The sequence below is a fragment of the Megalobrama amblycephala genome, linkage group LG22 (genome assembly GCF_018812025.1).
Source record: "Megalobrama amblycephala isolate DHTTF-2021 linkage group LG22, ASM1881202v1, whole genome shotgun sequence".
NCBI lineage: Eukaryota > Metazoa > Chordata > Actinopteri > Cypriniformes > Xenocyprididae > Megalobrama > Megalobrama amblycephala.
Window position 1 is genome coordinate 23453439 of NC_063065.1, and position 15161 is coordinate 23468599.

Consider the following 15161-nt stretch of genomic DNA (forward strand, 5'->3'; position numbering starts at 1 on the left):
TAAATCTTTTTTTACCAGCCATGAAATTGTTTTTGCAAAAACAGACATTAATGACACCAACATTTTAGACAGAGTGAAAATTCACAATTCAAAATTCTCTATTCCAATAGCAAACCAGCGTTGAATCAACATTGAATCAAGGTTGAAACTTAACATTTTTTCATCTGGTTTGCACCCTGGAATAATGTTATTTCAATGATGAAAAATAGATCAAGATGGCCATAAAATTGATATTTGATCAACTTAAATCACTTACTTTACATCAAATCCACATTGAAAAAATATCAAATCAACCCTGCTTTATATACAGCAGGATATTAAATAAAGAGAATAAATCTTGCTTTATTTCTACGCCAGTTAATCTTGTCCATTTTGACTTATTTCAAGCAGAGTCCATGCAGGTTGAAATTAATATGAACATTTAGTTTTGAACCAAAAAGTCGCTATCTCAAAAACAAACAGCATTGCAATCTTCAATTATTACACCAGTTTAACTTTATTTCAGTTATACATCTACCGAAGCTCTTATTGAGAATTACAGTATTTCACAATTGCTAAAACACTAAACCCCATTCTCTGAACCCAGTGCTCAGTGGCCTAAACCCATTTGTCGAATCAGTCACTTTGTAGGCAAAACCTTAAACAAGTTCAGGTAGTTAAGACACTAAATCTCATCCACTCTTTTTGCAAAACTCTAAACACATTCTTACTCACTAAAACACATTTTGCACTGTGTTGCACTGTGTTGCAAAATGGTAAATACATGTCCCAGCTAGAAATTTGTAATGTTCTGGGAATGTTTTCAGCAGCAAGTTTTATTTTTGTTCCCAGATCGTTCTGCTAAAAGGTAGGAAAACATTCTCTAAAAACATTCTAAAAATGTTTAATGATAACATTGATAGAACATTATCAGCTAACATTCTTATGAAGAGTTTAGCTGAAAGCTTTCCATTGGCTGCTGGATGTGGACTCAAATGTTGCTTAGACTTCAAATTTTGGTTGAAAGTGAAAACCCAACCTTTGTTTGAAATCAAGCTCAACATTATTAAGCAACTCAAAAAACAGCATTACCAGCTTCACTTAAACCAGATTGACTTTATTTCTGTAGTGTACAAAAGTTGTTGCTGAGAATGAAAAGATCTTTAGATGTTGATGTTTTATTAAAAATAATAGTTAGGTTTGCTGTCACCATTATAGAGATAAGTGTTTGCTTTAGTTGGGCAGTTTGACCTGACATTGAAATGTTAGTGTTTGATTGGCTGTTATAACTGTTTGTTATGTAAAGAACAGCCAAAATAATTGTGATCAGATGATTTTGATGGTAAATATATGATCATCATAGTGGTCTGATCAACTGGTCTCATCCAAAGTCTAATTTATGTTATTAATTTCATATTTTTGATTGTGCTGGTATTTTTCTACAGCATGACAACCAGCAGTGTTTTAATCAAATAATCTGAATTTTTTTCTATTAAAAATCCCTACTGTACACAAACTTTTTTGAACTACTGAGCCACTTAAACACACAGAGACATCAAGAATCGGCATATGAATCTCAACAATGGTGACACACTTCATGCCGCAATGCATTCTGGGAGTCATGGATGAGTTTTGTATGGTGCACCCAGAATGCACCATGAAGCATTCTTGATGTTTGAGTGTGTCTCAATGCTGGAGGAATTTACAATTTTTGTGTGCATGTTTTTTATTTTAATAATTGATATTATCTGATTTAAAAGTGCTGATAGATCCAATACTATAGAATCACAGAGTTGTTATAACAAATAATGTGAAATTCATACCATGGATTAAATTGGGTGAAGTCAGATTATCAAACCTCTATGTGATGATAAAAACATTATCATCAACAAATAGCTAAATTATTAAGAAAGTTAAACAAAAATTAAACTCATGGTTAATGAGAGATCTATCATTAAAAGGAAGAATATTATTATTATCCAAAACTGAAGGGTTGTCACGCTTAATATATACATACACAAGAGGTAGATACTACTTTGTTCACTTTCATCTAGAAAGACAGGCCACATTATTTAAAGAGAACAGTTATATGTAACCCAATTGAAGATGGTGGTCTAAATGTACTTGACCTTAATACTGCTAACTGTGTATTTAAAAACAAATGGATAAAGAACTACTTGAACTCTAAAGACAAGATTTGGAATATCATCCCTGAATTAATTTTTGATAAGTTGGGGGGTTTAGAATTTTTTTTTTTTTTTTTTTTTTTTTTTTTTTTGAGGTGTAATTTTGATGTAAACAAGGTTCCAATGAAGCTTTCTTCTTTTCATAAACAGGGTTTTTTATTTTTTTATTATGGATGCTCATTTTCTCCACATAACTCTGTAATTTGGAACAACAAATATATTAAGTTTAAAAATAAATCTTTATTTTACAGGAATTGGTACAATATTGGTATAATTTTGCTGAGGCATCTATTTAAGAATAACGGACAGCTCTTTAATTACTGTGAATTCCTGAATCATTATAACATCCCTGTAACTGCTAAGGAGTTTGCAGTAGTATTTGATGCCATTCCTAGAGGTCTTATTCAACTTTTATCAGGCAATATATCTTCTGTGCCTATTCCTTTATATACAGATCAGATAAGTATTAAAGGTGCCGAAGAACATGTTTTCAAAGATGTAATATAAGTCTAAGGTGTCCCCTGAATGTGTCTGTGAATTTTCAGCTCAAAATATCCCATAGATTTTTTTTTTTATTAATTTTTTTAACTGCCTATTTTGGGGCATCATTTAAATGCGCCGATTCAGGCTGCTGCCCCTTTAATTGCTTGCGCTCCCCGCCCCCGGAGCTCGCGCTTGCCTTAAACAGCATAAACAAAGTTAATATAACCCTCAAAATGGATCTTTACAAAGTGTTCGTCATGCAACATGTCTAATCGCGTAAGTATAGTATTTATTTGGATGTTTACATTTGATTCTGAATGAGTTTGATAGTGCTCCATGGCTAAAGCTAACATTACACACTGTTGGAGAGATTTATAAAGAATGAAGTTGTGTTTATGAATTATACAGACTGCAAGTGTTTAAAAAATGAAAATAACGACAGTCTTGTCTCCGTGAATACAGTAAGAAACAATGGTAACTTTAATCACATTTAACAGTACATTAGCAACATGCTAACAAAACATTTAGAAAGACAATTTACAAATATCACTAAAAATATCATGTTATCATGGATCATGTCAGTTATTATCGCTCCATCTGCCATTTTTCACTGTTGTTCTTGCTTGCTTACCTAGTCTGATGATTCAGCTGTGCACAGACCCAGACGTTACAGTTTTTTTCAATTGCTAACATACTTTTGTCCAATCTGTAGTCACATTTTCAAAACTCTAAACACATTTAGCAGAACATCCATCTGTTGTGGCCACACCATTAACACAATTCATGTCGTTTTCACACAAAATGCAGTCAATTAACACATTTTTAAAATGCTTACATTCTCTTCTTATAAGCTTACCTCATACCAAAATCATGGATCTTTCTTATCTTATTTGCAAATTCTTAAACACAGCAAGTCAGAAATAAAGACCCAATGTTCCAATCAATAAATATAGGATAAAACCTATACTTTTGCAACAACAGCAGTACTGGAAAAGTACTGGAAAAATCAACCCTGTATCCCATGAAATACGTTCTGAAGAAACTATTTTGCAAATCGCAATTACGTTACATGCCAACATATAAGCAGTGCTATTACGTTGGTCCTTAACCTAATATAAGCAGTGCTATTACGTTGGTCCTTAACCTAATATAAGCAGTGCTATTACGTTGGTCCTTAACCTAATAAAGCCAATTTATTGCAGTGCTATTACGTTTGTCCTGAACATAATACATCCAAAGCAGGTTTCTTTTCACACGTAGCAGCTAATGCTGTTCATTTTGTTTTAATTATTTACTCCCTTTTTTCTGATCGGGCTACAAAATATTATTTATGCCAGGGGGAGTCAAATGGCGGCACCCAGATAATTTTTATCTGGCCCTCCAACTGGTTTTTGATGTTTAAAACCGCTCGCAATCTGATATCAAAGTCCCCGCAAAGGTTTAGCGTTTTCAGCGGTGAGTTTAACGTTGTTGCAAAGATTTTTCTGATCTCGCCAGAATAATGTGAAACTGCTACGTTTTGGTTGCTATGAACAATATTTTATTTTCTGCATCAAAATAAGGTTTGATTACATTTTAAGCAAAAAATATATATTATTTATTTTCATAATATTCATTCAGTGAGTGTACATAATCACTCGCTTCCGCGTTGTTGCAAAGATTTATCTGATCTCGCCAGAATAATGTGAAACTGCTACGTTTTGGTTGCTATGAACAATATTTTGAGTTAGTTTCTGCATAAAAATAAGGTTTGATTACATTTTTAGCGAGAAATATATAACGTTATTCTATTTTCATAATATTCACTCAGTGAATGTCAACCCGTTCTCACTCCTGACCGTTCTCACGCTGAAGAAGTCTCCTTCAGAACACATCGCGATATTTGGCATCAGTTCGCGTGTGCTGGATGTTGGTAAGTAGTCGTAAATACGCTGTTCTAATGTTTGATATAATGTCTTTTCTGTTTGCAGATATTAATCAGATTAACGTTAGCTCCCTCATGTTCAGTCACTGCATTATATCTGTCACCTCCGCTAAGGTTTTGCTTTTCATTGTTTTCTATATTAAATACTAAACTAGGGTGATTAAACACTGTCACGTGACGTGCAATATATTGCACAATATATATAACATATTCATATCAGGTTCAAAGTAGTACAAGTGTAGTTTTAAAATGGTATTTGTTGTAGAAGCACGGTAAAAAACAACACTTACCATGCTTTTTACCACAGTATTGGTAGTTTTAATTTGATTTTTGTTGTAAATACAGAGTAACCACAACACGTATCATGCTTTTAATGCCTAATAATGTTAAATCCAAAAACTGTAAGGTCAATAAGAACTTATTTCCTATATATATTTATATATAAACCTATATATTATAAATAATGATATTTTCTTTTCTCTTGTTTTAGCTGAAAAGACAAAAAGGGCCTTTTGGAAATGGATGAAGGAGACAGAAAGCTGCAAAGGCAAATAATTGCAATGGTATGTATGTGTTGCTTTTAACCCTTTATCAAACATTTTATCAAGCATTTGTTAAATAGTCTCACAGTAAATTAAAATTAAAGTCAAATCCTGTACATATTTATCACCTTATTTGTAAATCAGTTGTGCCCCTTCTTGGACAGTTGGACGTCCCACACATAAAAGTTTATATTAATTCCATTGAATTCTTTAAAATGATTACAGATTGGGCCCAAAATGTTCCAATGATACATGATGTCTCTCCGCACCTCATAACTACCTCTGTTTGCAAGAGTGGAAATTATCATTTGACTTGTCACATGACATCAGATATTCAATTATTTTGTCATGATCATTTACACTGCTGATAATGTCCTGCTTGCATGTGAAACATGTTATTTATTTATTTTTATTTTTTAAAATATGAATATAGCTTGCTATACTTTTAATCATGGAAATGCCCACACATCAGTGAACTTATTACATAAATGCATTTAACATTTAATTGTGCAACACTCTTTACAGAAGGAAATCCTACGGTTATGTATGAACTCACAACATCATCATCAAGTGCTGTGCTGGGCACATTGGGTAACAAGTGTCCTCCAACGTATCCAATCTGTGACCACATTCTCCACATCTTCCCATGGGACACCGACATTCTTCAGGCCTTCGTTTCCATGTCTTCCCCTGCATTCTCCTGGTGGTGTCCACTTCATATCTGTCTTTGGGTGTTGTTGTTTGGTCATGCTTAGGGTGTGTCCGGGGAGGTGCACCCTTCACTCTGTCACAGTTTTTAAAAGTCTTCACGTGGACTCCTCCTTATGATCTCCTTGAAACGTGCAGAACCAATATTGAAAATAGTAATTTATCTTTTTCCATATTCTTGCCTTTATCAAAGAAGCACCAGTGCTCATCCGGAGTTTTGGTAAAAGTTCTAGTAATGCTGCGACTATAGTCAAATATGTATTTCTGCATGTGTGTATAGCAGGTGTTTGTCCGAACAATTGAAGTTAGTGAGAGTGTTCAGGAAAACCCTCTGAGAACAATCAATATTTATTTAATTCTGTTTGGTGCTGATATAGAGTATTACAGAAATGACACATTGACATTCTGGACATTATTCTGTGAGTTTGTTACCTCTTCATTTAGATGGACTTGAAAATGTCTTGCATTTTGTTTCATTAAACCTTTTATTACAGTGTCACTATAGTAAATGTCCACCTTAACTACATCTATGGTATCATTATATCAGTACCTGGATAATGTAAATGTAACATACCCATGAATGTATTTTATAGAAGCATTTTATTGCTGAAAATATTTAACATTTATAAAATGCATTAACTATTTGAATTTGCCTTTCATTTAGTTACAGTAAAAGTGAACAATAAACACAATATTGTATTGTATTAAAGTTGAGAATGTAAAATGTTATTTTTTTCCCCCTATTCTTTAAAGAAACATATTTTCTTGGTTTGTAAAAATAATACTTCATCATATCGATTTGTGTTGTTATATTTCACTATAATAGATTGCCTCTGTAACTGGATATATTTTTTTTTCTCACAATTAACTGATTTTTATACTGTTGTGCAGTAGTTTGGGGACTACATTTGTCTTTGACACTAAATATTGGAATATGATTACAAAATCGAGTACATTCATTATGCTTTTATTTATATTTATTTTAATTCCAAGAGTTCAAATGGTGAAGAATGGTATAAATAAGTGATTAAATGTATACCTTTAATATACTACATATCTACTGTAAATGTTAGAAGCACTTTAGTAGATGCAATTATATCTCTTTCAAATATATTTATGCATCAGTTTAAAACACAAAGGAGTCTTTCGTTGTAAAATGTGATTTTTATTATATTTAATTAGATTAATTATATATTTAAGGAATCTTTCTCGTCAGCCGGAACCGAAGGAGAGCTGTCGTCATTTACCATAAATGGACAAGTAAGCGTGACGCATCTGTTCAGCTGTGTTGTGATTGGCTGTGACTCTATCGCAGAACTCGCTGTGATTGGACTACCTTTCAACCCATATAAAACGGCGCTTTATCTTACAAAGTTTGTTTTAGTGTGAATATTACGTTACTCATACATTAAGTTAACTATAAAGTGTTTCCATGTTGTGAGAAATTACTCCTTTACCGAGATCCCAACCCTAACCCTAGCTTCTCAATGAACTACAGCGCCATGTTTCCCGTTCATTGATAGAATGACAGAGACATATGGGTAATGTAGTTTAAAACGTTTAGTAAAGAAATGATAAATGTTAAAATAATAAGATCTTTAATGGACAACTCGATATCTAAATATGTTTATTGTGCAAACATTTATTACATATATGAGGGACAGGCTGAAATTTAATATTTTACTGTAATCACTATTAAAAAAACCTTTATGCCAGCTTTCCATGTATGTCTGAAAACTGTGCCCAACATTATTTAGTAATCATAGCATAAGCAGTTGTCCTGTTGATTTTCTCTTTGATACGCTAACCGGACTTTGAGTTACAGCCATTTGAAATGTGCCTTTTTTTTTGCTCTTCCAGGGGCCGGTACTGGCCCCTTGGGGGTGGAAGGGCATTAAAATCTACACAGGTGTGTACTCCTCATCATGGATAACAAACTTTGTTGAATCACATTTAAATATTGCAGTATTTTATCATTTCCTCATTTTCCATTCTAACATCATGCTTGTATAGGTTTTTGATGGGTATTGTGAGACCATCTGATGAAATATGGAAATATTATAACAAAATGTTGTAATACAATAATAATAATAATAATTGATTAATTGAATAGTAGTTGATTATTTCTTTCCTTTTTTTTTTTGTATGAACACCAATAAATATAATGGATGAACCCAAACAACTTGCCATTATCCAGCTGCCAGTGTTGGCAGTAAACTAAAAACTATTTATATTTACACTTCACTATTACTGTTACACAAGGATAATGCACTATTCAGTAAAATAAGAAACTGTGCCAAAATGTCATTATCACCCCCTCTTCTTGCTCCTCACATGCCTGACATCAGTAATGTCCAGCTGTCATTTTGAATGCAGATGTACCAGAATGATCAACATCGATCTTCTTCAGTTCTGCTTGAAGTGTTTGTATCAGTATAACCCACTGCAGCCTCTCTTTATTCACATTCCTTCTCTTTATTTATCTGGAAACTGCCATCCTTGTCACAACATGAAAGTATATGCAACTTTTGGTGCATTGTTGTCCCAAATATCATGAATTAGATCAAAAATATTTATGTAATATATATTTATGTATTAATAAGTAAAACAATCATGGTAATTATATGTCATTTTTTTTAAATTATGAAATAAACTCAGCTTAGTTAAATTGTATTTACTCTACCAAACACCACGTTCACCATAATTTATTACACAACACTTTATTGGAGGATACAGCATAAGGTTGAAATTTGCATAAAGACAAATGAGATTCAAGATAAATAAAAACGTGTCTTCAAAAATACGTTAACGTCATAATAATCCATTCACAGACTTTACTCCTATTGCACAAATGAGCGCCACAGAATCCCATCCAGTCAACTATGATCCAGAAAACAGATTTGATATTGAGTTTAAAATAAAGATTCATTATCACAGCTGAACTGGGTTCTTGCTCTTCCCTGTACACGTCTCTATCATGTTCATGTTCTTCTTCTTCTAAACAGTTTGTTCAGTTGTACTCTACAGTACAACTGATGACCAGAAGATGTGATCACTGATGTGCTGTAGCTTTTTCTCAACCAGAGGAAGAAGTCTTAACATCCCATTGTCAGGCGTTCTTCAGTCCTGGTCTAAAAGTAAAACAAAAAAACACAGACAATTCAAGTTAAGTAGTTTAATGGACAGCCAGGTCAGCTTATGTTCTGCATGATTTAAACAGTGGTGGGCTACTCTGGCCCTCAGCGTCCACGGTCCTGCAGATTTAGCTCCAACCTCAAACCCAACTGCCTATAACTGTCTATAAGTACACCTGAAGACTTTGGTTAAAATTTTCAGGTGTGCTCAATTATGGTTGGAGGTAAACACTCCACCTCAAAAAGGAGACAGCAAAAGGGCTAGAGTTGCCTGTTCCTGATTTAACTTTACAAAACAGCAGTACATAATATATATATTATAATAAAAATGCAGCACAGACTGTAAGCTAAGTACTGAACAAAAACTGTTTTACCCATATTAACAGCAACCTGTTTTAAAAGATCTTTTAGAAAGGCATGCTCTCTTTTGAGCCTTGATTTCTTTCAGGACAACATACTCTTCTGTTTCTTGTTTCAAGAGCATAATTTGGTCAAAAACCAAGTGATAACCTGTACAATGTAAAATTGTTAAAATACTGCAATAAAAACTTTAAGGCAAGAATTAAGAATAGGCACAGGACTTACCGTACTCATGAAGAAGCCATGGCCATGCATAGTTTCTGCCTCTTGTGTTCCTCCGTAGCTGCACAACAGTCGTTTTTCCTCTAGGATCTTCTGTTAGTGACTTCACTTGCTATCTGTTTTAAAACACAAATACAATGTTTTAGGTCTGTGCAGTATAAGGCCTTATTTCAAGCCAAAAAAACTAGGTATTACACATAATTTAAAGAACATTTACTTTTTAATTCCTATTATACTATATTATATTATATTAACTCATTATCTTCCAAAGCTTCCCTGTCTGCTTTTATCTAAAAAAACAAACAAACAAAAAAAAAAAAACAGAAGGAACAGTTTTTAAGAACTTTTTAAGAACTTAATAGTCCTTTGAGAGAACAACATTAAATTCTGTACTACATATTACAGCATTGCCTCAACACAAGACATACCAATGGACTTCTGTCTTCTTTGGGCATGAGATGGTCATGTTCCTTCCTCACCCTAAACAAAGGACTTCGATGAGCTTGTTTTGATATAAGGACTGGTCTTCCTTCTCTGCACAGAAAAACAAGAAAGTCTCTACTTACTCTGTGTGCAATTATACTTGTTCTTAAAACATACAAATTGAGACAGTTATAAATCAGTTAATTTACCATACCATCCAGGAGAGCATTTGATGAGTAAATACTGATTTAAATATCTAGAAACTTTACCTGGAAAGGGCTGATCATGGCAGGTTTGCAGCGACTCACTAGTAGCTCTTGTGAGGGTCGGCTCTTAAAAGAGCTGTTGAGTTTGATGTTGTAGAGATCCTAAAAAGAAGGACTAAGTAATCTGCAAGTAATCCTGCAAGACAGAAAGGAAGGTAAATTTATTACATCACATTCAAGTTGTCAATTTACACATAACTGTAGGATTTCCTTCTGTAAAGAGTGTTGCATAATTAAATGTTAAATGCATTTATGTAATAAGTTCACTGATATGTGGGCATTTCCATGATTAAACATATGTCTTTAATAGCAAGCTATATTTATATTTAAAAGAATAAAAAAAAAAAAAAACATGTTTCACATGCAAGCAGGACATTATCAGCAGTGTAACTGATTAGATATTGAATAGACATCAGATATTCAATTATTTTGATCATGACAAAATAATTGAATATCTGATGTCATGTGACAAGTCAAATGATAATTTCCACTCTTGAAAACAGAGGTAGTTATGAGGTGCGGAGAGACATCATGTATCATTGGAACATTTTGGGCTCAATCTGTAATCATTTTAAAGAATTCAATGGAATTAATATAAACTTTTATGTGTGGGACGTCCAACTGTCCAAGAAGGGGCACAACTGATTTACAAATAAGGTGATAAATATGTACAGGATTTGACTTTAATTTTAATTTACTGTGAGACTATTTAACAAATGCTTGATAAAATGTTTGATAAAAGGTTAAAAGCAACACATACATACCATTGCAATTATTTGCCTTTGCAGCTTTCTGTCTCCTTCATCCATTTCCAAAAGGCCCTTTTTGTCTTTTCAGCTAAAACAAGAGAAAAGAAAATATCATTATTTATAATATATAGGTTTATATATAAATATATATAGGAAATAAGTTCTTATTGACCTTACAGTTTTTGGATTTAACATTATTAGGCATTAAAAGCATGATAAGTGTTGTGGTTACTCTGTATTTACAACAAAAATCACATTAAAACTACCAATACTGTGGTAAAAAGCATGGTAAGTGTTGTTTTTTACCGTGCTTCTACAACAAATACCATTTTGAAACTACACTTGTACTACTTTGAACCTGATATGAATATGTTATATATATTGTGCAATATATTGCACGTCACGTGACAGTGTTTAATCACCCTAGTTTAGTATTTAATATAGAAAACAATGAAAAGCAAAACCTTAGCGGAGGTGACAGATATAACGCAGTGACTGAACATGAGGGAGCTAACGTTAATCTGATTAATATCTGCAAACAGAAAAGACATTATATCAAACATTAGAACAGCGTATTTACGACTACTTACCAACATCCAGCACACGCGAACTGATGCCAAATATCGCGATGTGTTCTGAAGGAGACTTCTTCAGCGTGAGAACGGTCAGGAGTGAGAACGGGTTGACATTCACTGAGTGAATATTATGAAAATAGAATATATATTTCTCGCTAAAAATGTAATCAAACCTTATTTTTATGCAGAAACTAACTCAAAATATTGTTCATAGCAACCAAAACGTAGCAGTTTCACATTATTCTGGCGAGATCAGATAAATCTTTGCAACAACGCGCAAGCGAGTGATTATGTACATTCACTGAATGAATATTATGAAAATAAATAATATATATTTTTTGCTTAAAATGTAATCAAACCTTATTTTGATGCAGAAAATAAAATATTGTTCATAGCAACCAAAACGTAGCAGTTTCACATTATTCTGGCGAGATCAGAAAAATCTTTGCAACAACGTTAAACTCACCGCTGAAAACGCTAAACCTTTGCGGGGACTTTGATATCAGATTGCGAGCGGTTTTAAACATCAAAAACCAGTTGGAGGGCCAGATAAAAATTATCTGGGTGCCGCCATTTGACTCCCCCTGGCATAAATAATATTTTGTAGCCCGATCAGAAAAAAGGGAGTAAATAATTAAAACAAAATGAACAGCATTAGCTGCTACGTGTGAAAAGAAACCTGCTTTGGATGTATTATGTTCAGGACAAACGTAATAGCACTGCAATAAATTGGCTTTATTAGGTTAAGGACCAACGTAATAGCACTGCTTATATTAGGTTAAGGACCAACGTAATAGCACTGCTTATATGTTGGCATGTAACGTAATTGCGATTTGCAAAATAGTTTCCTCAGAACGTATTTCATGGGATACAGGGTTGGGAAAAATATATAAAACAAATGCTGAAACAATTGATAAGCATTTTTACAGTATTTCACAATTGCTAAAACACTAAACCCCATTCTCTGAACCCAATGCTCAGTGGCCTAAACCCATTTGTCGAATCAGTCACTTTGTAGGCAAAACCTTACACAAGTTCAGGTAGTTAAGACACTGTTTGCAAATCTCATCCACTCTTTTTGCAAAACTCTAAACACATTCTTACTCACTAAAACACATGTTGCACTGTGTTGCAAAATGGTAAATACATGTGGCAAAAGTTAAACACAACTACAACACAGTTGTCATCCTTTAAACACAATGACTCAAAATTATTCACACTTATTTCTAATGATGTGATCAAATCAACTGTATAAAATATAGGTCAGTTCAGAGTGCACAGGTGACACAGGTGCTGAATGATGATACCAACAATAGATAGAAACAATCTGAAAAGTAGAGGAGGAAGAGTATGTGTAAGAGGAGGATGAGGAGAAAGAGCAAGGGGTGTGGAGACAAGGCTGTCAAGGCTGGATCCGGCACAGGTTTGTCCCTTTGCCTGGCAAGAGACGACATTGCCTGTGATGTGGAAAATGTCCTCAACAATATTCAATAATATTCAACAATATTATTGATCTGACAGTACTGACATTATAGGATGAGAACTGAACTAAGCTAGCCTAGATGATGACATCACTGTTTTCTGCAGAACTGCTTTATAGAGGAAAATAATTACAGTCATTTACATAATAATTGATGGTCTTTACAATGTAAGTGAATCAACACTGAACTGACTTCAGCTGAACAATGACACTATTTTCTTTTAGAGCTGTACAGCCAAAATGAACCCTCTTTGCATTACTGATCATCATGTACCTGTTATCACTGTAAAGCTGCTTTGACTATACTATACTATACTATACTATACTATACTATACTATACTATACTATACTAGACTAGTATCTGTGTAGTATAAATTGCAATTGAAATAAAGGTGACTTGACTTGATTTAGGCCGGACCCAACATGAAGACGTGATGCTGAAGCAGAATGAATCTCTCACTGACTCTGACCTTTGTTTTGTGTGTGTGTGTGTGTGTGTGTGTGTGTGTGTGTGTGTACTGTATAATGCTTTTCATTTAGAGTTTTCTTTGACCTTTTAGTCATTTGCATTTAGACTGCTGTATGTTTGCAGTATGTAAGTACTGTATATACAGACATTCAATGCTATATAATATTGAATATAATACTGTACTTGCAGTACATACAGTATACTTTAAATTCACATTACTTGTGATTTCTATACATTTTATGTAATGGCAAAATGTGTTTACTGTGTTACAATATACTTTCTTTTTTTTTCCTGTAACCTCATGTTCTGGATGTTGTGTTTTCCATTTTTTAATGTAGTGTCTAATGAATGATCTGTATGTGTTTATATTTTGCTTAATGTGTGTGTGATCTGAAAGCTTTGTTTGATTTTGCCATAAGAGTCAGAAGTTTTGTGAAATTAGTTTGAAGATTGGATTTGTGTTTAATGTTTTGAGAAAATGAGTGATGGTTTCAAGAAATGTGTTTTAGCAATTGTGAAATACTGTAATTAGCAGATCACTTAAACATTTAGAAATTCCAAAATTCCAATCTCAGTTGGAGGCATAGTCAGGTGTTGAATTTATTTTCATTACATGGACACAGTAGAATAGGACTCTTTGAATCAGATTTATTCAGTGTGTATGAAGAACAACACAGAGGAGCAGAGAGAAAATAATGTCTGGGTAAGGGAGAGGAATAGATGAAGGAGGAGAGGAGAAGGTGGATCAGGACAAGGGAGAAGAAGAGGTATGGGAGAGGAGTAAGAATGTGTGCTGGATTGTGCATCTCTGTTTTTACTTACACATGTGGAACCTATGAAAGCTTATTTCTGCCATGAATACAAAATAAAAAAGGTAATTGTGACTTTTCATCTCACAATTCTGAATTTTTTCTCTCAATTCCTAAAAAAAAAGAGTCAGAATTGTGAGATGTAAACTCACAATTTCAAAATAAAAAATATTTTTATGCTTTTTTATTCTGTGGTGGAAAAAAGCTTCCATAATAACCAGTGACCATGTATGTTGGATTTGTTGTTGATCAATGGCAGCAATTTCATGTTTCATGTTTTGTTTCATGTCTTTATACTACAAAGATTTTACTACAATGATTCCACTACCAATGTTCCATATATGCAGAATATGTGGTCTGCATAGGGCACTAGCTACCAAGGGGACACCATCCCAACCTCTATGGGGGCAACATCAACACCACACACCCACCCCCAGAAAGAGATTTCACACTGAAGTTCTGCATAGGGGACACATTTGACCAGTAGCTGCCCTGAGCAATTCTGTTACTTCTTCTCTTTTTCTACTGTACATTCTATAATATAATGACTCACTTCTGTTACCAAGAATGCACACATTCAACACTCAAGCAAAAATGTAGAATGGCTTTCATGCATTATACTTTTACAGCAGGCAATTTCATCTCCGGCTCCCTCTGCAGACAGCTCCAGCTCAAAACCTCGCCCTCTCCGACCATCTATCAAGTCCACTCCATCACGGGAAAACCTCTGAGCCGTAAGAAAATCAGCCGGTGCGTGGGCCCCCTGGTGTTACGGATCGGCATTCTGCATGTGGAACGGATTCATCTGCTGGTTCTGGAGGAATCCACCTCTGACGTGGTTCTGGGGCGTC

General features: G+C 33.9%; 2 long non-coding RNA genes across 4 annotated transcripts; one reads left to right on the forward strand and one right to left on the reverse strand.

Annotated features, from left to right (window-relative positions):
- Positions 1-3987: 3987 nt before the first annotated feature.
- Positions 3988-6466, forward strand: LOC125258467. The gene is made up of 3 exons (XR_007182627.1): positions 3988-4560; positions 5063-5135; positions 5640-6466. It is a non-coding gene; the product is annotated as an uncharacterized LOC125258467 (long non-coding RNA).
- Positions 6467-8526: 2060 nt separating this feature from the next.
- Positions 8527-12155, reverse strand: LOC125258422. 3 transcript variants are annotated; one of them, XR_007182613.1, is made up of 7 exons: positions 12018-12155; positions 11567-11668; positions 10992-11064; positions 10231-10363; positions 9967-10072; positions 9542-9654; positions 8527-8953 (listed from the first exon to the last, which is right to left on the reverse strand). It is a non-coding gene; the product is annotated as an uncharacterized LOC125258422 (long non-coding RNA). The 3 variants fall into 3 exon arrangements; XR_007182614.1 differs by lacking the exon at positions 12018-12155 and having other exon boundaries at positions 9542-9650; positions 11567-11797; XR_007182612.1 differs by lacking the exon at positions 12018-12155 and having other exon boundaries at positions 11567-11797.
- Positions 12156-15161: the final 3006 nt, after the last annotated feature.